General features: G+C 42.9%; 1 long non-coding RNA gene across 1 annotated transcript in view; it reads right to left on the reverse strand.

Moving 5' to 3' along the window:
* Positions 1–961: 961 nt before the first annotated feature.
* Positions 962–21,910, reverse strand: part of LOC146813510 (uncharacterized) — a 40,635-nt gene continuing 19,686 nt past the window's right edge. The window contains exon 3 of the long non-coding RNA XR_014966990.1: positions 962–5,249. This is a non-coding gene — a long non-coding RNA (uncharacterized LOC146813510). The remainder of the gene's footprint in view (positions 5,250–21,910) is intronic.

Here is a 21,910-nt window from a genome sequence, read left to right on the forward strand (position 1 = left end):
AGGCTGTAAGAGATTCTGTGTTAGGAATGAGGCTGTCTCTCTCACATCAACAATTGAACCATGCATGTGTGGGTTCTACTCGGTGGATGTCTGTACCATGTTCTTAACGAGAAATGCATTTTTTTTAAATTCATTTATGTTGTTTGTCATTGCAGGAATACCCGTTGTGTGTTTACCTAGAAAGTGACAAGCAAGGTCATTATATTATGGATAAATATATCCATATCCTCATTACCAGAACTATTTGGTAAGGATGGATAAATAAGCAGGATCTTTAGTCCTGAGGAAGGCACAAAAACAACCCTTTTGAGTGAGATTTTGTGGCCGGAACATGTCCACGAGAGAGCAGATAAGAGGAATGAAGGGGCAATAATTACCAGCATCTTCATTTTTAATTCTCTACTGGGAGTCCAATGATAAAGAGTGTTTAGGCCATCCCAGAGATAGTTTTAATCACACCATTCATATCTTCTTGTTCTGAAGAGTAGATCCCTTTACATATGTATGTATTGTCTTCCCCATATCCCCGTGCCTCCACCCAAACCTTGGTCTGCGCAGCAATGTTGGTGTAGCCGTATAATGAAGCATGCTACTATTAGTGGGTGAGGGCAATTTTAAAGAACCATGGGCTTGTACTTTGTGATATTCTTGTTTCCACAGAATATTCACATTCCCTCATTTTCCCTTTTTTGTGTGTGCATGATTTCTAACAAAGGGAGGATGGAAAAGGAGATGTACCTCTCTCCCCTTTTTTGTGTGTTGCAACTGAGTTTAGTGCACCATCGCTTGACCACGGGTGTCTAGGTTATGGTAGCCCCACAGAATCCATTGACCATTCCTGCAGGCATGTTTGTGCTTTCTGAAATACAAACAGTCTCCTAAATGATTCAAAGAAGCAGTGGCAATCTAAATGATCTTTCATTAATTAGTTACACACTTAAGGACCACTGGAAACAGAATATGCATTTTGATATATTTATTTTAAGAAAACAATTTAAAACTCCTGAATCTAGTGCAAACAGTATTTTTTGGCAACATGACAAACTAAAAATTAAAAGCAGTTAAGCATTTCTTGAACAGTGAAAACAACAGGGGAAAATTATGACATGCATGTACCATAGGCTATCCATGGTCTGAGTGAGAGGATGTGACCTTTACGTCCTTCGTACTCCGGCAGTAGTATAAAGGACGAAGAAGGGAAAGCCTCCACACATACAGAATTAAGTGTTTACATCATCATATCAAACTTTATTTTGGCACATTGCTATAAAAGGACATACAATTAAAAGGTATTTGGACAGAATATCAAGTCACACAAACATTGAGTTTTTAATATCGTAATACTAAAATAGCGTGGTGCAGAAATATTGTTTACAAAAACATGGATTTTTTTATGGTAAGTAATATAGTTGTCAAAAATATCTGTGTTGTTAATATCATTTACAAAAATATAGTTGTCAAAAATATTGTTTTAAATGTATGTATTTCTGTTTAAATTGTTTATGCAATTGTCGTTAATGTTTTTGAATATAGTTTGTGCTTTTTAATTATTTTTAAAAATGTATTTACTCGAGGAATAGTGTGGAAAGGTAATTATGTAATAATGACTCATTATTAACTTTGTAAATTACTTATTCATTGAGTTTGTAGGAGAAAAGGGTGGGAAGTTATTTAAGTAATTATAAAGCAAAAATTAACTATTGTCTCAGACTGCTACTGTACAACTATCAAAATGTACTTTGGAATGACCTCAAAAGACTCGTTAGTCAAACTGAAAGCTTGACATATTACTCAAAGCACATGGCCTGTGTTGGCGGACGGTCTTTTCTTATGATGTAGTTATGACAGCGGTGTTGACTTCATTACATTTGTTAAAGATCTAAAACGGTTTCCATTATGTGAAGCTGATCAGCTTAGCCTTGAAAGAGCATAAATTAGTCATCTCTTCTGTCCAGATGCATCACCTGGTGAGAAGCGAGGCTTCCTTTGTTTCTGAATCTTTTCCCACATTCTGACCATTGAAATGGTTTCTCATGTGTGTCCCCAAATATGTCTTTTTTTATCACTATAGGTTTTTCTACATTCTGAGCATTGATAAGGTATCTTGCCTGTGTGTGTTCTCTGGTGATCTGCGAGACTTCCTTTAGTACTGAATCTTTTCCAATATTCAATACATTGATAAGGTTTCTCGCTTGCATGCTTGGTGCTCAATGAGAGTTAATTTCATAATGAAGCTTTTGTCACATTCTGGGCACGGATGAGGTTTCACACATGCATGTGTCCTCTTGTGTTCAGTAAGACTTCCGTTCTCAGTGAACCTTTCTCACATTCACTGCATTAATGTGGGTTCTGTCCTATATGGTCACTTTGGTGATATGTTTTTCTTTCTAACGCATTCATTGCAGCAGCAGGTTTTTCATCTGTGTGAATTTCCTGGTGTATAATAAGTTTTCCTTTCAGCCTGAAGCATTTCCCACATTCTGAGTGTTGATATGGTTTTTCAAGTGTGTCCTCTGGTGCTTTGTAAGACCTTCATTCCAACTGAAACTTTTTTCACATTCTGGGCATTGATACGGCTTCTCACCTGTGTGTACCCTCTGGTAATGTCTTTTATTTACACTGAAACATTTCCCACATTAACTGCACTCATGTGATTTCTTACCTGTGTGTGCCCTTTTATGAATTATGAGACTTGCTGTCACAAAGAATCTTCACCAACATTCCAAACATTGATAAGGCTTCTCATCTGTGTGTGCTCTGTAATGAACAACAAGATATACTTTCACCCTGAAACGTTTCCAACACTCACCACACTGATGTGGTTTCTCACCTGTGTCTGCCTTCTTATGAATTACAAGTCTTGCTTTTGTACAGAAAAGTTTCCCATACTATGAGCATTGATGAAGTTTCACACCTGTATGCATCATCTCACTGAACTTTTTCTCACATTCTGTGCATCAATATGGTTTATCTCCTGTGTGTGCCCTCTGGGGACATATACAACTTATTTTGGAACAGCACCTTTTCCCACATTTACTGCACTGATAAGGGTTTTAATCTGTATGCACGATTTGCTGTTTATTAAGACATTGCTTACGTAAGAAGCATTTCCCACATTCTGAGCAATGATATGGTTTTTCACCAGTGTGTGTCCTCTGGTGAATTGTAAGATCTCCTTTCCAACAGAATCTTTTCTCGCATTCATGTGGTTTCTCACCTGTGTGTACTCTGGTGATCAGTAAGCCTTCCTTTTGAACTGAAACTTTTCCCACATTTACTGTACTCCTATGATTTCTCACCTGTGTGTACCCTCTGATAACTTATGAGACTTGCTTTCACAAGGAATCTTTTCGAACATTCCAAGCATTGATTAGGCTTCTCATCTGTGTGTGCTCTGTAATGAACAACAAGATCTGCTCTCTCACTGAACCTTTTTCTACATGCTGAGCATTGATATGGTTTTTCACCCGTGTGTGCTCTAATGTGTTTTCTAAGACCTGCTTTTTCAGAATAGTGTTTCCCACATTATGAGCATTGATATGGTGTTTTACCCGTGTGTGCCCTAATGTGTCTTCTAAGACCTGCTTTCTCAGAATAGCACTTCCTACATTCTGAGCACTGATGAGGTTTCTCACTTGTGTGTCTTCTCTGGTGAAAAGTACAATATTGCTTCGTTCTGAACTCCTTTCCACTTTCTGAGCATCGATAAGGGTTCTTGCAAATGTGTGCCCTTTGGTGAGCAATATAATGGTCCTTTCTAGTGAACCTTTTGTCTTCTTTCAGAGTTATTATAAGGTTTCTTGCCTGTGTGTATTTTCTGATGAAGAGTAACCTTTCGTTCACTTTTAAATTGTTTGCCACACTCGGAGTACTGATAAAGACTTACTCCTGTATGTGTGTAGTAGTGCCTAAATAAACTTTCCTTTCGCCTGAAGCATTTTCCACATTCAGTACACTGATAGGGTGTCACGTCTGTGTGTGTGTTCTATGGTGCCTAGTAAGGATTTGTTTCCGACTAAAGCTTTTCTCACATACAGTGCATTGATACGGTTTCTCACCAGTGTGTATTCTCTCATGCCTAGTAAGGTTCGCTTTCATACTAAAGCTCTTCCCACATTCAGTGCACGGATAAGGTTTCATTTCGGTGTGTATTCTGTGGTGGACAGTAAGATGTTTTTTCAGACGAAAGCTTTTCTCACATTCAGCACATGGATACGGTTTCTCACCAGTGTGTATTCTCTCATGCACAGTAAGGCTTTCTTTACGAATGAAGCTTTTCCTACATTCACTGCATTTATAAGGGGTCTCTCCAGTATGTGTTTTTTCATGCCTATTAAGACTTGCTACGTGTCCGAAGTTTTGATAACATTCACTGCACTGATAAGGTTTCTCACCCGTGTGCACTCTTTGATGTACAATTAAATGATTTTTCCGAATAAAACTTTTCATACATTCAGTGCACTGGTACGGTTTCTCACCCGTGTGCACTCTTTGATGTACAATTAAATGATTTTTCCGAATAAAACTTTTCATACATTCAGTGCACTGGTACGGTTTCTCATTTCTATGAACTGTCCAGTGCATAGTAAGAGTATTTTTCAAACTGAATGTTTCACTACATTCGGTACATGCATAAGGTTTCTTGTCTGAATGAGTTCTTTGGTGCTCAGACATCATTCTACGTACCTTAAAGCATTTGTTACCCTGCTGTACATATGTAAGTTTTCTTGCCTGTATGCCCTCTCTGGTTGGCTTTAACAAGATCTTTCTTACTCAAGCCTTCCCCACACTTGGCATGTACATCAGGTTTCTCATTGGTATGGGTTGCCTGATACCCTGCAACACTTTAACTTCTTTGTTGCAATTTTCACATTTAGTACATTGATATTTATATGAGGTATGCATTCATTTGTTGACAGAAAAGGTTTCTGTGTGATTGAGGCTTTTCAAGAATACACTGCTTTGATTATTGCTCATTTCATCTGCAAATGCTTAACATTATTAACTAAATTGGTCTTAAATGTGATCAATATTCTATGTGATTCTCCTGAAAGAAAAACATTCTCATGCTGATGAACACTTTAACAACTATTTCCAGATTTACTTTGTGTGCCTGACATGTAAGATCTCATATTCTTTTGACTAGGTGTCACAGAAAATTGACAATATTACTTTTTCATGAATTAAGCTGCCGGTAGTTTTAGTCTTTCTGAGAATTGTTGCTTTTCAGTTCACATTTGAGTCGTCACCTAAATCAAAAGAAGAATCATAGCATTAGCTTTATTCATGTTAACACAACATTATCTACATGACACAGGGTATTTCAGTGTGGTATGAATGTTATGGCTCTGTGTTGGTAACCTCTCATGGTGATGGGCATGCAACCCTGCCCTGACTGCCCCAATTGTGAAGATGTATGAATCTCTGATGTTGATTTTTGCTGTCATGGGTGAATACAGATCATGAGTGTGTTCCTTGATAAAGGTCTGTCTCACATGTGTGGTCTTTTTTGACTGGGACGGATGCCCACAGTGCTACCCTCATAGTGCTGATGCTTTTTCCAGAAGTTAAGCAGCACAAGCGCGGTAGTGGCAGCATATTGTGCAGTGATCAGCAGAAGTGAGCAGGTCTTTTTTACCTGTGTCAATGGGGAGAGGCCAACAGGCTCACTCATTTAAAGTTCTGCTGCTGTGCGCTTAACTCACCTTTGGCTTACATTGGTTTGATGTGGAGTGCTGTACAGTGTGTGTGTAGTACACGTGCTGCTTGTATGTGTGCCTGTGAATGATACAATACATGAAAGATGTAATGCTCTGCAGTTTGTGTATATTTTATTCATGTGTGTCTGTGAATGCTAAAATTAGCGGGGTGCGAAGCGAGGTATTTGGTCTATGTTTATGAAAAGAACCAATGAAGCTCACTATGATATCTTAACTTTTTTTTTTATTGGATCAATTAGGAAATTTGAATTCTCATAAGTGCTAGAGATAGTCAAGGCGCACAATACGTTTCTGGCACATATTTGGTTAACACTTTAGAAGGAAAGCAAGCCAATTTAATTTGTTCAGCAGTACTGCCTACTTTATGCATTAATGCACTGATTGAAGAATTGGGTTTATATACTAAAGAGCACACAAGTAGGGTTAATGACTCCTGGAGCCAGGAGGCATTGGCATACAGTGTTGGATTTGTGGGGTATTACAAATTCTTTCAAAACCTAATAGCACAATTGCAGCATAGATAGTGCACTGAGATGGAGGGAACAATAGCTTTATCTTTTTAACTGGCTGTTATATATATATAGTAGATAGTTAGGACCACGTTTCCATAGGATAAGCATTGTTTGACTTGCCTATATCTTTCGTGCAGTTTGACGAATCTTCGCAAACGTTTCCCAAAAAAGTGCCCCAGTGAATCTTGTTCTGTATGGAGATTTCAGGGTTTCTAGATAAATAAAATTAGAGCAGCAATAATAAAGCTAGATGCAGAAATGGCATTCGATCGAGTTCAGTGGAATGTCCTTTTTACAGTCTTAAAAAAATTTGGCTTTCCATCTAAATTCAGTCAGGTAGTAAAATATCTTTATTATATTGCAAGGGCATTTATAATTATTAACAGAACTACAGCAGGATCTATCTTAATCAGTCGTGGGATGCACCAGGGTTGTCCCCTTTCCCTTATTTTGTTTTCTTTATTGAGCCTTTGGCATGTGCTATTCAGCAAGACAGCGCTATTAAAGCCCCAATCTCAGCATCAGCAAAACTTAAACTCTTTGCTGATGATCTGGTTCTTTATAAAGCAGTAGACAAGGATAATATTTCTCGAGCCTTCTCCACAATAAGCAAATATACAGCAATAGGGGGTTAGAAAATCAACCATTCAAAGTCAGAGGCGCCACTTTTTAACTGCATTTCAGAAATATTATCGACCTCTATGCAGGTCGATCATTCACAAACTTAGGTAGTAAGATTTTTGGGGATCTTTGTAACCGCTAAACTAGAAGACTTATTTTCAATAACTTTTATCATAATGTTAAATAAAATGCATAATCTTCTAAAACAGTTACAAAACCTGTCTATGTCTATTATGGGGTGAGTGGCACTTATTAACATGAAACTTCTCCCACTATTTTTATTCTCAAATATTATGATTACGATTCCCCAAACATTTTATGATGCTATTAATAGGGAAATTAAACACTTTATTTGGCAGGGGGAAAAGCAGAGACTAAAAATTCAAGCTCTACAGCTAGATGTGGATGTAGGTGGCCTAGCCCTTCCTAATTTAAAAGTATACTATCAGTCGTTACTGCTTAATTGGCCAAATATTAATTCCACTAAGGACTAACAGGAGGCCAATTTCTATTTGAATCTTATGATAAAAAGACCTAGGCATTCCTAGGTTACCTACAAAATCGACATATAAGACATCTCCGGTTATATAGTGCTTTAAAAAAAAAAAGAAAAAAATCTGGGATTCATATGAAATCCCCTGGCTTCATCTTCTGTTAAAAATATCAGACTGTATTCCATTGGCGCTAAGGTGGCCTCTGCAAACATGCATTCAATGGACTATTTTGAGGTTTCATAGATTACAGGATTTTTTCAGTGGGGGGAACTTATTAAAATGGCAGGAAATAGGGAATCGGAATCCCAACATTAAGGTGTATTATTTCTTTAGCTTTGTTAAAATTAAACAGTTTTGATCAGAAAGAACAGGGAAAGAGGAATTTATTGAGATGCATCTTGGGAACCATAAGGTATCTCCAGAATTAAAGAAGTAGGCAATTGGTACAGACTACTCAAACCAGCAGCAAATCAATTGGAGATCTCAGACCATTTGGAGGAAATACAAACTTCTACAGGCTGTTGTATAACTCTCTCACAATGGCAGGGATATAATCGATGGAGCTGCAAGGCAGTAAGAGCAGCCAATTTAAGGAGAATGGCGCAGTTTAGTAAATGGATGATTATTACACCCCCGTCAAACTCAATATTTATCCCGGGGTAGAATCAAAATGTTTTAGATGCAGGCAAGCCTATGGAGGTTGGCTTCTTATAGCATTTACATGCACCCATTTAATTAAATTCTGGCAAGACAGAAGCGTCTGCTACTCTATTTGGCATGCTTGAGATAGCTGAAGAACTATTAGACAGCGTTGATTTATTTTTATCGCCATCTTAGTGGCAAGGTTTCCTTTTAGCAAACTGGAAATCGGAGACAACCCCTACAGTTTCCCAATGGTTCTTGAAAATGCAAAGGGAATACACTAGATAAGTTCTGTATGCTAAAAGGGTGGGCTCCACAGTTAAGCTAAGTAGAATATGGAAGAATTGGGAATTGACCTACTAATTAAACAAGCATTGGCATAGCCAATAGGTCTCGCTTTTGGCACCTTATAAGTAATTAGTTATGCAGCAGAATATCCTTGGTGCAACAACACCAACTGTTGCATGGTTAAACACTTATAAGTCTACACTTATAACACTGGAAGGGGAATAATGCTGGGGAAGGCGGAGGTGGTTTGTGGGGGTGGGGCGGGTGGTCAGCGCGGAGCGGCATAATGGGGCTCCACCCCCGGATGCCACCTTGCATTTGATTACGACAAATGCATTTGTAAACGGTGATTGGAACAGACACGGTGTCTTGCTGAACAATGGTGCGGCTGAGCGCAATCCACAAATAGCGTCCTCATTCCATTAGCGGTTGGTAGCAGCTTTTGCAAGATTTGGTATTACCAATGAATAATGAATGAATACACGGCTCCTAGCGACAATGTGGTTTACTCTCTGATGGGTTGCATCCGTGGCCGCCTCTGCCGGCCGGAGGAGTCGGGTGTGGAGTGTGCGCATCTGGTTGCGGGGGGCCGTGTGTGTGGGTGGTCGTGGTGCTTGGATGTGGCGTATGAATGCAATTGTTCAGGGATTAAGTGCGACAGAGGGATGAGGAGGACCACAGTGAGGTTGGGAGTGAAGTTTTGGATGGGTGGGCTCCGGGGTGCACACGGGAATGCTTGGGTGCAGGAAAGGGCGCTCGAGAAAGGGGGTGGGTCTCGGGCTGTGGAATGCTCAGTTGAGGGTTGCAGAGGCGTAGATGGTGGGGCTCGGGAGCACAGGGTGGCGTAACAAGACAGTGGGGATGGCGGGGTTTCCTGGGCGGAAGGGGGCTTATGCTCGGAGCTGCCGATCTTGGAGGGGGGGTGGGGGCTGGGTTTGGGTCTCGGCGTGGTTCAACGTCCTGGATTCCTGGGCAGGGTGGTTGGTCTCGTCGGCGGGCTCAGCTGGAAGGGGGAAAGGAGGGGACACCGTGATTGGGCAGCCTGAGGAAGGGGCAGCAAGGGGTTTCATTGTGAAGTTAAGGAGAGCGCTGGGAATGCCGGGTGGGAAAGCAGCGGAGTGCAGGAGCAACAGGGGGGGCTTGCAGGAGGGGACGTATGCAGGAGTTGGGTAGTCTTCATGCCATAGCCTTTCATACTTCTGAGCGCGGTGTGGTTGGTTACAGTTTCTGCGGGTGCTCGGGAGACATGGCGGGGGGCCGGGCACAGTCATGGGAGGGGTGAAGGGGTGTATTGCAAGGGAGGATGTGGGGAGGGCCGAGGGTGATGGGTGCAGGGGTGCCGGGCAGACTGTCACCCTCAAAGGTGGGAGGTAATAGAGCCTGGCTGGGGGGAACTTGGGGGCAGTGGGGCTGATTGTGTGCGGTTTCCAAGGGGAGGTTGGGTGCGGCTGCACCTGAGGCTAGGCCCAGGGCCACCTGACAGACCTTGCAGCGGCGAGCATGGAGGATGGTGGTATGGTTTGGTTGCCATTCAGGAGGATGGAGGTGTTGCCGGGCTTGATCTGTTAATGGGGGGCAAGTTGTGGAGAGTTGGGAAGGAAGCGGAGATTTCAGTGAGCGGGGGAGGAGGGCTTGGGGGGCAAATTAGGGATGGGTGACTCACATGGCTCGGGAGGTGGCGGAAGGGGGGATGGGTACAGGGGGGCGCCCAATATGGGGGAATTGTGTCCCGGACTGACACTGAGACTAGATGGCAGGGAACTGGTACTGGGTAGCATATACGTGCCTTATTCAGACCAACCAACCTTCTTTTCACACCTTTCTGGGAAACTGGCCACTGCACTCACAGGTTCAGTTTTATAGGGAGGAGACTTTAACTGTACATCAGATGTTACACTTGACCATTCCCACCCTCTGCTCCCTGACGCACCCGCCTACAAACTAGCAGAGGCAAGATGCAACTGGCAACATAGGTGGGGATTGATAGATATGTAGACAGCACAACACCCCGGGACCTGGGATTACTTCTTTTTCTCAGCCCTGCACGAATTGCATGTCCGATTGGATGCCATACTGTGCTCCCCTGATGTGCATGAGGGGGTTTGAAGCAGTGAATACCTCACTAGGACGATATTCAACCACAATCCTGAGATGATAAGCTCGCAATGGTCCCGCGCGCAACCCAAAATCTGGAAGTCCAGGTGTTCCATGCAGCGATAGACACAGCTATAGTTCATTATTTCCCAAAAAATGCTAACATTGCAGCAAATTCATTGGTGGAGTGGGATGCATTTAAAACAGTTATTAGAGGATGCTGTATATCTGAGATGATGGGTACAAGAAAGGTACTACCCCAGGACTACAGCACCTAAGAGAACTAGAAAAAGTAAGACCTGAGAAAGTGGACAAGCAGAGGGAACTCCTGGAGGCTAGAGAGGCAGTGGCAGTCCAGGTAGAACGCCTTTGTTGCTTCGATTACAAAAAATACATAACCCGTACTTACTCGGAGAGGGACAAGTCAGGTGCTCTTCTGGCTTGGCTGGCTAACCCTGCCAGGAGAGGCATGGTAATCGTGGAACTTAGGGAACAAGATGGAGCAGTGATGTATGACCAACAGGGAAAAAATTATTTGTTTTTAACATATTACAAGGACCTATACCAGAGTAAGTTGGTCCCAGTGGAGGAGGAGTTGCATGAATTCATACGAGATGTGGAACTACCAGGTCTGGCTGAGGAAGTTGCAGATACCCTGGGGCGGGAAGTCGAGATTGGGGAAGTGAGGGGGGCTATTAAGAATATGGCATAGAATAAAACACCTGGCACAGATGGCCTACCAATTGAATTTTACCTAGCACACATCGATGTGTTGGCCCCCAGGCTAGTAAAGTTATACAATGATGCAAAACAAGTGGGACACCTGCCCGTATCTACTAGAGAGGCGATCATCATACCACTGCTCAAACCGGGGAAGTCACCATGGGATAAAACGGCGTTTTGCCAGCTCTCTATGCTCAACTTAGACTACAAAATACTGAGCAGGATATTGGCAACTCGCTTACTCCCTCACATGACCATTCTAAAACACAAAGACCAATCCGAGTTCATCCCCACCAGAAACACAGCGCTTAATATTCGGCGCCTATTGCGAGTGCTGGAGGCTGACTCCTATGGGAAAGATATTGGGACAATCTTCGCAGTTGATATAGAAAAAGCGTTTGATAGCCTAGAATGGCCATATTTGTTCCATGTGATGCGGTAGTTCGGGCTGGGAGACAACTATGTGGGCTGGACAGATATCCTGTATTCCGACTCGACTGCTGGAGTTAAAACTGGTGGGCTGATATCGGATATCTGCAACGTGGGACGAGGAACGAGACAGTGGTGCTACCTTTCCCCCTTACTGTTTGCCCTGGCGATGGAGCTGCTAGCAGTAAAAGCTCGATTAGGGCAATCCTATCAGGATCTTAACGTTGATGGGCAGATCCACCACAATGTCCTGTATGCCGATGACCTTTTATTATTTCTGGCGGATTCAAGGGAGGTGCTGCAGGGAGCGAAAGAATTGCTACGGGGACTCAGCAGGATTGCAGGGCTAAAGGTGAACTGGGCAAAGTCTTGCCAGTTCCCTGCAAAAGAGGGCAAGATAGGCCCACAGGAAACAGAGGGGGTGAGGTGGGAAGATAGGTGCCTGTCGTACCTGGGCACTCAAATATACCACACTCAGGAGGACATGCTAGAGAGTAACATAGGGAAGGCCATCAGAGGAGCAAAATGCAACTTCGACTTCTGGAGCTCCTTGCCGCTATCTGAAGCCGGCCGAGTAGCTCTGCTTAAAATGGTGACCCTACCGAGGTTATTCTATTACTTTGGGACCTTGCTGGTCTGGATACCAACGAAGTACTTTGCCCAACTTAGGTCAATAATCACGGGTTTTCTATGGGGCAATGGTAGACGTAGAGTGGCGCTTGTTCTCATGCGGCCAAAAGCAGAGGGAGGAATGGCAGTGCCTGATTTTGAGGCCTAATTTCTAGCGGCACAATTCCAATGGCTCACGCAATGGGTGGTTAACTGTCTCAGGGGGAAAGAAGAACGGAAGGAAGACTGTGTTACCTTAAAACTGGTATCGCAAATCATATTACGGCTTCCTGTTCAAACCCCAAGCCTCACCACGGAGCTCGACACAGCACAACGGTACTGGAATAGGATCTTGCAGCGGGCCAAGATTAGACACCCTTATGCCCCGGAAATCCCGTTACTTAGGTGTGCAGCCTTGCCACATGGGGGTAATTGGCAGAGATTGACAACATGGGCGACACAAGGGTTGGCTAACATAGGAGACCTATATGAGGAGGAGGCCATGATCCCGTTCAATGACCTGCAGGCCTGGTATGAGCTACCGGGGGGGGGGGGGGGGGGGGGAAATTTCCTGTTGTATCCTGCCCTCACTGCGGTCATACAAAAACATTGGGTAGAGTGACTTACTGAAACAAAAACGTCACTGTGCTGCCAATATGTGGTTTTGGCGGCAGGTACGTTCAAGGTGCTTACGTGCTTATACAAGCCCATAATGCGGGAAACATTACTGCCTTTATCGGAGTTGAGACTGAAGTGGTAGGCGGACCTTGAAGAAGCTATCCCAGAAAAAAGCTGGGGCAAATTAGTGGAGAAAGCTTGGAAGAGCACCAGAAACACCAGATTTCAGGTGGTGCATTTTTACATACTACATAGAGCATACCTCACCCCGGAAAAGATTAACAAGTATTTCCCGACTCAAGCAGCTGCTTGCCCGAGATGCAATAGAGAAGGAGCAAATTTAAGGCATATGTTCTGGGACTGCCCACACCTGAGTAATTTCTGGGGGGAGGGGATGACGTTGCTGACTGACATCAGCGACGGAGAAATAGAGACGACTCAGAAATGCTGCATATTACACTTGTTCCGTCATACATCTAAAAATAAAATCCCGAGTAAGTTCTTAGATATGGGCCTACTACTGGCCAAAAGAGACATCACCATGCATTGGAAAGCGAAGCAGCGTCCCAGCATAGCAAGATGAAAAACAGAAATCGTTAAGTGGGCTGAATGTGAAGGTGTGATCAGAATGCAAATAGCAAAAAGAACGGGAAGCGAGAGAGCACTGGAGGCAGCAAGAGCTTGGGAAATGTTAGTTGTAGCACTTAAGGTCCCCGAGGACAATGAGGAGGATGACTCAATAGATGAACCCCCGGTAGGAGTAGACTAAGCTGCCTGAGTATGAGTGAATCTTAGAACCATGGAACTCACTAGCAAGCACAACAGATTGCCACTCTGTCTGATTGAGATTCCCTAACCAGTTACCCCACTAAATACTGCAGCCCAACCTGGAGTTGTGGGATACCGCAAATTAGCGACCTGAGTACCAGGGACATGCCTGGAGGGGAGGGCGGGGGGGGGGGGGGAGAGTTGTAGGAAGGGAGGTTAAGGACGGGACTGAAGGTAAGCCTAAAAATCCCAGAATCAAACACTATCCAACGTATGTAAACTGAAATGTGGGAGAACGAAGGAACAGCTGAGAGTACTAGGTTGACCAGCAACCCTCATGTTTGATTACTGCCTTAATTATGTTCCCGGTAGTAAAAGAAACACAAGGGCACCCAAAGCAATAAGTCAGGGACCTTGGGAAGTAACGTATTATAAGAGACACTGGTCCCTGAAAACGAGAAATATTCGCAAAAAACAATGAATATAGCCAAAATTGGTGCTATATTATAGCCTATGTCCAGCCGGACAAGGCGACTTTAATAAGAAACAATAGTTTAGCAGTGATCAAAAGGGATGTAAGCAAAATGTTGGTGGGACACAAGCCTGTATCCTGTGGCTTACATATCAAGAGAACATAATATTTTGGAAAAACATACAGGCAATTGCAGTGATGTTTCTATGTCAGAGAATACTAGATAGTGAAACATCTTAGTATACAGCTTGTCACCTTCACCACATTCTATACACATAGATTGTTTAAGTGTAAGGTGAACCACATAGTCGACGACGTTTCGATCCTTAACGGGGGGATTTTAGGATCATCATCAGGACTAATTAGTATGAATTGCCAATTTAAGAAATGCCTGAATTTACACAATTAGTACAAAAAACGACATAAACAATGAGGCAGGGGAAAAAGATGGGGAAAAAGAAAAGGAAACATGGTGATTAACGATTAAATTAAGTTAATTATACAACATAAGACCAAATTTGTCAGAACACGGACCAGTCTCTATATGGATACAATCTAACTGAATTGTGGCGTTCAACTTCATTGACAGTAGAAAAAGAAAAAAGAATAAGTGGTGATGAACATGCTCTCAGGGTAATGCGAGCCGGAGGTAATCTACCAGCGTGTGCGGAAGACGGTGAATAAAAAATTATTAGTGCGTCACGAGGGTATCGGCGAGTGGAGCGGGGGTGTTGTGAGTGTGAAGGGAATCGTTACCTCGGGTGGAGACGAGTTACAAAAGTATGGTGATTCGTCTGGGTCCAATGACAGGAACGAGTCAAGGTTTCCGAAGGAGCGGCCTGCGGAGGAAATTCTAAACGTAAAAAACGAGGCGGGAAATGGTGAAAGGGTGGGGCGAATAAAAAGCAGGAATCATTTACCTCGAGTTTCCGAGTTTTTGAGGCAAAAATGGAAATTCGTCTTGGTTCGATGACCTGAGCGAATTTAGGGAATCCAAGAACCCTGCGAAGGAAATTCGAGTTGTAAAAAATCGAAGCAGGAAAAGTGAGAGGGACCGTGTCTAAGGGGTGACAGGCTTACCTTGGGCAATGAAGGTACAATCAAGTCAACACGGTGATGCGGTATCTATCGAGGAAAAGGGAGAATGAGAAGGGGTCTCATACTGTGACGGCGTAGTGCGTGGCCGGCATAGAGATCGTGGCGGACATACCTCGTTACAATGAAGGAGATGCGTTCCGTGGGGGTCTGCAGGACAGCGCGGTCGGACAATCCCGGATGGGCTGTGAGGAAGGAGTTTGTTTGTGGCTATTTTGTGAGTGCAGAGAATCAGGTGATCAATCACATGGTGGTCATGTGATCGATCAAGGAAGTGAAGTGAGGGCAAGTGAAGGAGAGTTGGCGAGTTTTGAACGCCATATTGGGTGAGTGAAAAGGACTAATTTCCGTAGATGCCGAGAAAAAAGACCGATAGTGTAGCATGAATAGACAGTCAAGAAAACGAAACGAAAATGGAAAATTAAGGGAGCATCCATATTCTGTTCAAGAACATAAATAATAAATCAGTTGTTTAACACAGTCAGCGCGATTTTTCCATTAGTTCAGCGAGTGCGGAAGGCAAAGTCATAGTTTTACACATGAGCAGAGGCTCTGTGTTTGCTTCAAGTTTATAGGGAGAAGACTGTGAGATCATAGCAAGGATGTCCAATCCTCTAAGCGATTTAATCCTTTGTGTATGCTTTCCGTCTTCAAAATCCATTTTAATTCTTCTTTGTTCAGTAATTGGGATATATCCGCACCTCTTGGTGGAATTTTAACAGCTGAAACGACTGTCCAACGAATGTCATCCTCAGTATGGCCAGCACTCTCAAAATGTTCTACCAACGGTGCATTAGGTGTTTTGCACCTCAGTCTGCTTCTGTGTTGGCAGATTCTGATCCGGATTTTTTGTGTTGTTTGACCTATGTAAATCATTCCACAGGGACATAAAATTGCATAGATGACATTACAGGTGTTACAATTGCTGAAGTGATTATGAGGTTTACGTATGGTGCCAAAAACAAACTCCTTACAATCAGCAGTGAATTCACAGACAGAGCAATTGCCACATTTGTTATGCCCAACAACTGCCGGTAAGGACCAATAATCAAGGAGTGTGCCGGTGTTTTTGGGGTCAGGGAGTGCTGCTCTGATCAGATGGTCTTTGATATTTTTGCTTCTCTTAAAAGCAAAAAGAGGTCTCTCAATGTTCAGTATTCCTGCATTCAACACACCCCAGTGTTTGAGAATACTTTTACGTACTTTATTGGAGGAGGGACAAAAAGTCGTGACGCAAACTATGCGATTCTCCCTTTTCTTAGTTTTGGGTTCCAGAAGGACATCCCTTGGGCAGTACCATGCTCTCTTCAAGGCACTACGGACCAGCTTTTTTGGGTATCCCCTAGAAGTTAGTTTACTGCTTAGCGTTTTTGCCTCCCTGAAGTAGTCCTCTTTAAGGGTGCAATTACGTCTAATCCGTAAGTATTGTGAGTAGGGAAGGGAATCTCTTAAGGCCCTAGGGTGATTGCTATTGTATTTTAACAGTGTATTTCGCTCTGTAGGTTTCCTGAAGAGGCTAGTAATCAGGTGTCCATCATCATGTGTTATGTTCAAGTCCAAAAATGGTATAGATGTGTTGTTGTGTGTGAGTGTGAATTTGAGACCTCCACAGTTATTGTTGAGCCAGTGTAGAAAATTCTCAAGCAAGGTTTCAGTGTCATGCCAAATAAAAAAGATGTCATCTATATAGCGTTTCCAGTGTGTTATTGCTGAGTGGAAGGGATTGTCTTGGACCATTATGTGATTCACCTCAAGGGCATTCATGTATAAAATGGCCAGATTCGGTGCAAAAACTGCTCCCATGGATGTTCCCTTGGTTTGTTGGTAATAATGGCCATCAAATAAAAAGAAATTTCTGGTGAGGCAGATCTCTAGAAGTTGTAAAATGAAAACAGTTGGAACAGCGTGTGGTCTGGTGCGGCTATCTAGAGTTTGCTCAATGATAAGTAGTGCGTCTCGTTGGGGGATGTTTGTGTATAGTGATTCCACATCTAAGGTGCAGAGTGTGTCGGTTGATGGATTGAAACTATGATTTTCTACTAGGGTGATCATCTGCATACTGTCTCTAACATAGTATGGAGTGGATGGGACAAAATTTTTAATGAAGTAGTCCACATATAGACCCAGTGGCTCTAGGATAGACCCGCAGCCTGATACAATGGGCCGTCCGGGTGGATTTGAACTGTCCTTGTGGATCTTAGGTAGAGTATAAATGACTGGTATGCGTGGAGCCTTGGCATTAAGAAAATCATACTCATGTTTGGAAAGGAAGCCTTCTTCCAGACCTGATTTTGTTGTCTGCTGTATAATTTGTTTAAGTTCATTTGTAGGATTGGTGGGGAGTTTGCAATAGTGATCTGTATTGCCTAGTTGCCTCAGTATTTCGTTTTTATAGGTGGTGGTATCCTGTAATACTATTCCACCGCCTTTGTCGGCAGGTTTGATGACCATCATGTCATTGGCCTTGAGAGTTTGCAGTGCTGTTTTCTCTTCCAGTGCAATGTTATAAGGGATGAACTGGCGTTCTGTCGCCAGTTGAGAAAGGTCCTTTAGGACCAATTTCTCAAAAGAGGAAACCTCAGCTGGAACCATGCTTGCTGATGGGGAAAAAGTGGATGGAGGTCTCAGGGGAGTATTGGATGTTTTAGGTGGAAGAGGATTAAGTAAGAAATAACTCTGTAGTCTAATCTTCCTGAAGAACCTGAGTACTTCAGTCTGCAGGTCGAGAAAGTTGGTCCTAGTTGTGGGTACAAATGAGAGTCCCTTGCTAAGTATGGATAGTTCGTAGTCATTCAATTGATGCTTAGTAAGATTAAATATGGGGAGTAGAAGATTGGTTTGTGTCTGGTGAGAAGAATTACTACTATATAGTTCTGAGGGACAATTTAATTCGGAGGGACAATTTACCAACGGTAGTAGTTGCGTCGGGTTTGTCGTTCTCCCGGAGGGTTCTGCCAGTGAGCACGTTTCAACCCACCTCTTCTTGGAGGTTCGTTGGGGCCGCGGCCTAAAAAAGAGGGCGCTGAGGATTGTGGATTGGGGAGTGCCCTGTTCCCACTGCTAGTCCCTTCACCGGGATCTGAATTGTCTGACGAATCTACAGAAGTATCAGAAAATCCGACAAGGGTATTACCTCTGTTAAATCTCCCCCAGGGGCGATTGTAACGTTGATTGTTGTAGGACCTGTTGGTATAATAATCCTTAGTCAGGTAAGGGTAAGTACGTTCGGTGGAATAGGATTTTATGTCTTTTTTAACTTTAGTAGATTTTTTGTTCTGTTCTATTCTGTAGAATTCGTCCACTGTTTTCTGTATTTGTTCTAGCAGTTTCTTGCTGTCTGATATAGTGTCACTGGTTGTGATTTGTCTTTCAAGGTCTGTTATCTCATCCAGAGTTTTTTTGAGTTCTTCTGTCGCTGTGTCTATGCCTAGAACTAGCCAATGTCTCGAGCAGGTTGTGCTAATATAGCTAAAGTTAGTGATGTATTTCGGGATATCTGTGAAAATACCAGGTACGTTTCTAACTTGGAGGCCGGTAGGAATGATATTTGCTTTTAAGTACTCTGTAAGCATCCGTATCATAAGTTGCAACCTGACAGACTTTTTCTTGATTTTTTCCAGTTGTTCTGATAAGGTGGAACTAATTTCTTGGGGGACATTAGTAGAGTCAGTAAAGAGGGAAGGGCCTTCTAGAATTCTTTTAATGTATTCATCTGTGTAGAGTGGTGCGTGATCTGACATGACAAGGAAAGGGGAGGGAGTGGGGGGAATTTGGATATGATAGTCAGAAGGAGAGGAAAGTGACCCACTTTCAAGAAGAAGAGGGAATAAGAGCGTGAGCCCTTGCAATCCAGCGATTGCGCTTAATCAGTAAAAGAAACACAAGGGCACCCAAAGCAATAAGTCAGGGACCTTGGGAAGTAACGTATTATAAGAGACACTGGTCCCTGAAAACGAGAAATATTCGCAAAAAACAATGAATATAGCCAAAATTGGTGCTATATTATAGCCTATGTCCAGCCGGACAAGGCGACTTTAATAAGAAACAATAGTTTAGCAGTGATCAAAAGGGATGTAAGCAAAATGTTGGTGGGACACAAGCCTGTATCCTGTGGCTTACATATCAAGAGAACATAATATTTTGGAAAAACATACAGGCAATTGCAGTGATGTTTCTATGTCAGAGAATACTAGATAGTGAAACATCTTAGTATACAGCTTGTCACCTTCACCACATTCTATACACATAGATTGTTTAAGTGTAAGGTGAACCACATAGTCGACGACGTTTCGATCCTTAACGGGGGGATTTTAGGATCATCATCAGGACTAATTAGTATGAATTGCCAATTTAAGAAATGCCTGAATTTACACAATTAGTACAAAAAACGACATAAACAATGAGGCAGGGGAAAAAGATGGGGAAAAAGAAAAGGAAACATGGTGATTAACGATTAAATTAAGTTAATTATACAACATAAGACCAAATTTGTCAGAACACGGACCAGTCTCTATATGGATACAATCTAACTGAATTGTGGCGTTCAACTTCATTGACAGTAGAAAAAGAAAAAAGAATAAGTGGTGATGAACATGCTCTCAGGGTAATGCGAGCCGGAGGTAATCTACCAGCGTGTGCGGAAGACGGTGAATAAAAAATTATTAGTGCGTCACGAGGGTATCGGCGAGTGGAGCGGGGGTGTTGTGAGTGTGAAGGGAATCGTTACCTCGGGTGGAGACGAGTTACAAAAGTATGGTGATTCGTCTGGGTCCAATGACAGGAACGAGTCAAGGTTTCCGAAGGAGCGGCCTGCGGAGGAAATTCTAAACGTAAAAAACGAGGCGGGAAATGGTGAAAGGGTGGGGCGAATAAAAAGCAGGAATCATTTACCTCGAGTTTCCGAGTTTTTGAGGCAAAAATGGAAATTCGTCTTGGTTCGATGACCTGAGCGAATTTAGGGAATCCAAGAACCCTGCGAAGGAAATTCGAGTTGTAAAAAATCGAAGCAGGAAAAGTGAGAGGGACCGTGTCTAAGGGGTGACAGGCTTACCTTGGGCAATGAAGGTACAATCAAGTCAACACGGTGATGCGGTATCTATCGAGGAAAAGGGAGAATGAGAAGGGGTCTCATACTGTGACGGCGTAGTGCGTGGCCGGCATAGAGATCGTGGCGGACATACCTCGTTACAATGAAGGAGATGCGTTCCGTGGGGGTCTGCAGGACAGCGCGGTCGGACAATCCCGGATGGGCTGTGAGGAAGGAGTTTGTTTGTGGCTATTTTGTGAGTGCAGAGAATCAGGTGATCAATCACATGGTGGTCATGTGATCGATCAAGGAAGTGAAGTGAGGGCAAGTGAAGGAGAGTTGGCGAGTTTTGAACGCCATATTGGGTGAGTGAAAAGGACTAATTTCCGTAGATGCCGAGAAAAAAGACCGATAGTGTAGCATGAATAGACAGTCAAGAAAACGAAACGAAAATGGAAAATTAAGGGAGCATCCATATTCTGTTCAAGAACATAAATAATAAATCAGTTGTTTAACACAGTCAGCGCGATTTTTCCATTAGTTCAGCTAGTGCGGAAGGCAAAGTCATAGTTTTACACATGAGCAGAGGCTCTGTGTTTGCTTCAAGTTTATAGGGAGAAGACTGTGAGATCATAGCAAGGATGTCCAATCCTCTAAGCGATTTAATCCTTTGTGTATGCTTTCCGTCTTCAAAATCCATTTTAATTCTTCTTTGTTCAGTAATTGGGATATATCCGCACCTCTTGGTGGAATTTTAACAGCTGAAACGACTGTCCAACGAATGTCATCCTCAGTATGGCCAGCACTCTCAAAATGTTCTACCAACGGTGCATTAGGTGTTTTGCACCTCAGTCTGCTTCTGTGTTGGCAGATTCTGATCCGGATTTTTTGTGTTGTTTGACCTATGTAAATCATTCCACAGGGACATAAAATTGCATAGATGACATTACAGGTGTTACAATTGCTGAAGTGATTATGAGGTTTACGTATGGTGCCAAAAACAAACTCCTTACAATCAGCAGTGAATTCACAGACAGAGCAATTGCCACATTTGTTATGCCCAACAACTGCCGGTAAGGACCAATAATCAAGGAGTGTGCCGGTGTTTTTGGGGTCAGGGAGTGCTGCTCTGATCAGATGGTCTTTGATATTTTTGCTTCTCTTAAAAGCAAAAAGAGGTCTCTCAATGTTCAGTATTCCTGCATTCAACACACCCCAGTGTTTGAGAATACTTTTACGTACTTTATTGGAGGAGGGACAAAAAGTCGTGACGCAAACTATGCGATTCTCCCTTTTCTTAGTTTTGGGTTCCAGAAGGACATCCCTTGGGCAGTACCATGCTCTCTTCAAGGCACTACGGACCAGCTTTTTTGGGTATCCCCTAGAAGTTAGTTTACTGCTTAGCGTTTTTGCCTCCCTGAAGTAGTCCTCTTTAAGGGTGCAATTACGTCTAATCCGTAAGTATTGTGAGTAGGGAAGGGAATCTCTTAAGGCCCTAGGGTGATTGCTATTGTATTTTAACAGTGTATTTCGCTCTGTAGGTTTCCTGAAGAGGCTAGTAATCAGGTGTCCATCATCATGTGTTATGTTCAAGTCCAAAAATGGTATAGATGTGTTGTTGTGTGTGAGTGTGAATTTGAGACCTCCACAGTTATTGTTGAGCCAGTGTAGAAAATTCTCAAGCAAGGTTTCAGTGTCATGCCAAATAAAAAAGATGTCATCTATATAGCGTTTCCAGTGTGTTATTGCTGAGTGGAAGGGATTGTCTTGGACCATTATGTGATTCACCTCAAGGGCAT

The sequence above is a fragment of the Triturus cristatus genome, chromosome 7 (assembly GCF_964204655.1).
Source record: "Triturus cristatus chromosome 7, aTriCri1.1, whole genome shotgun sequence".
Taxonomy (NCBI): domain Eukaryota; kingdom Metazoa; phylum Chordata; class Amphibia; order Caudata; family Salamandridae; genus Triturus; species Triturus cristatus.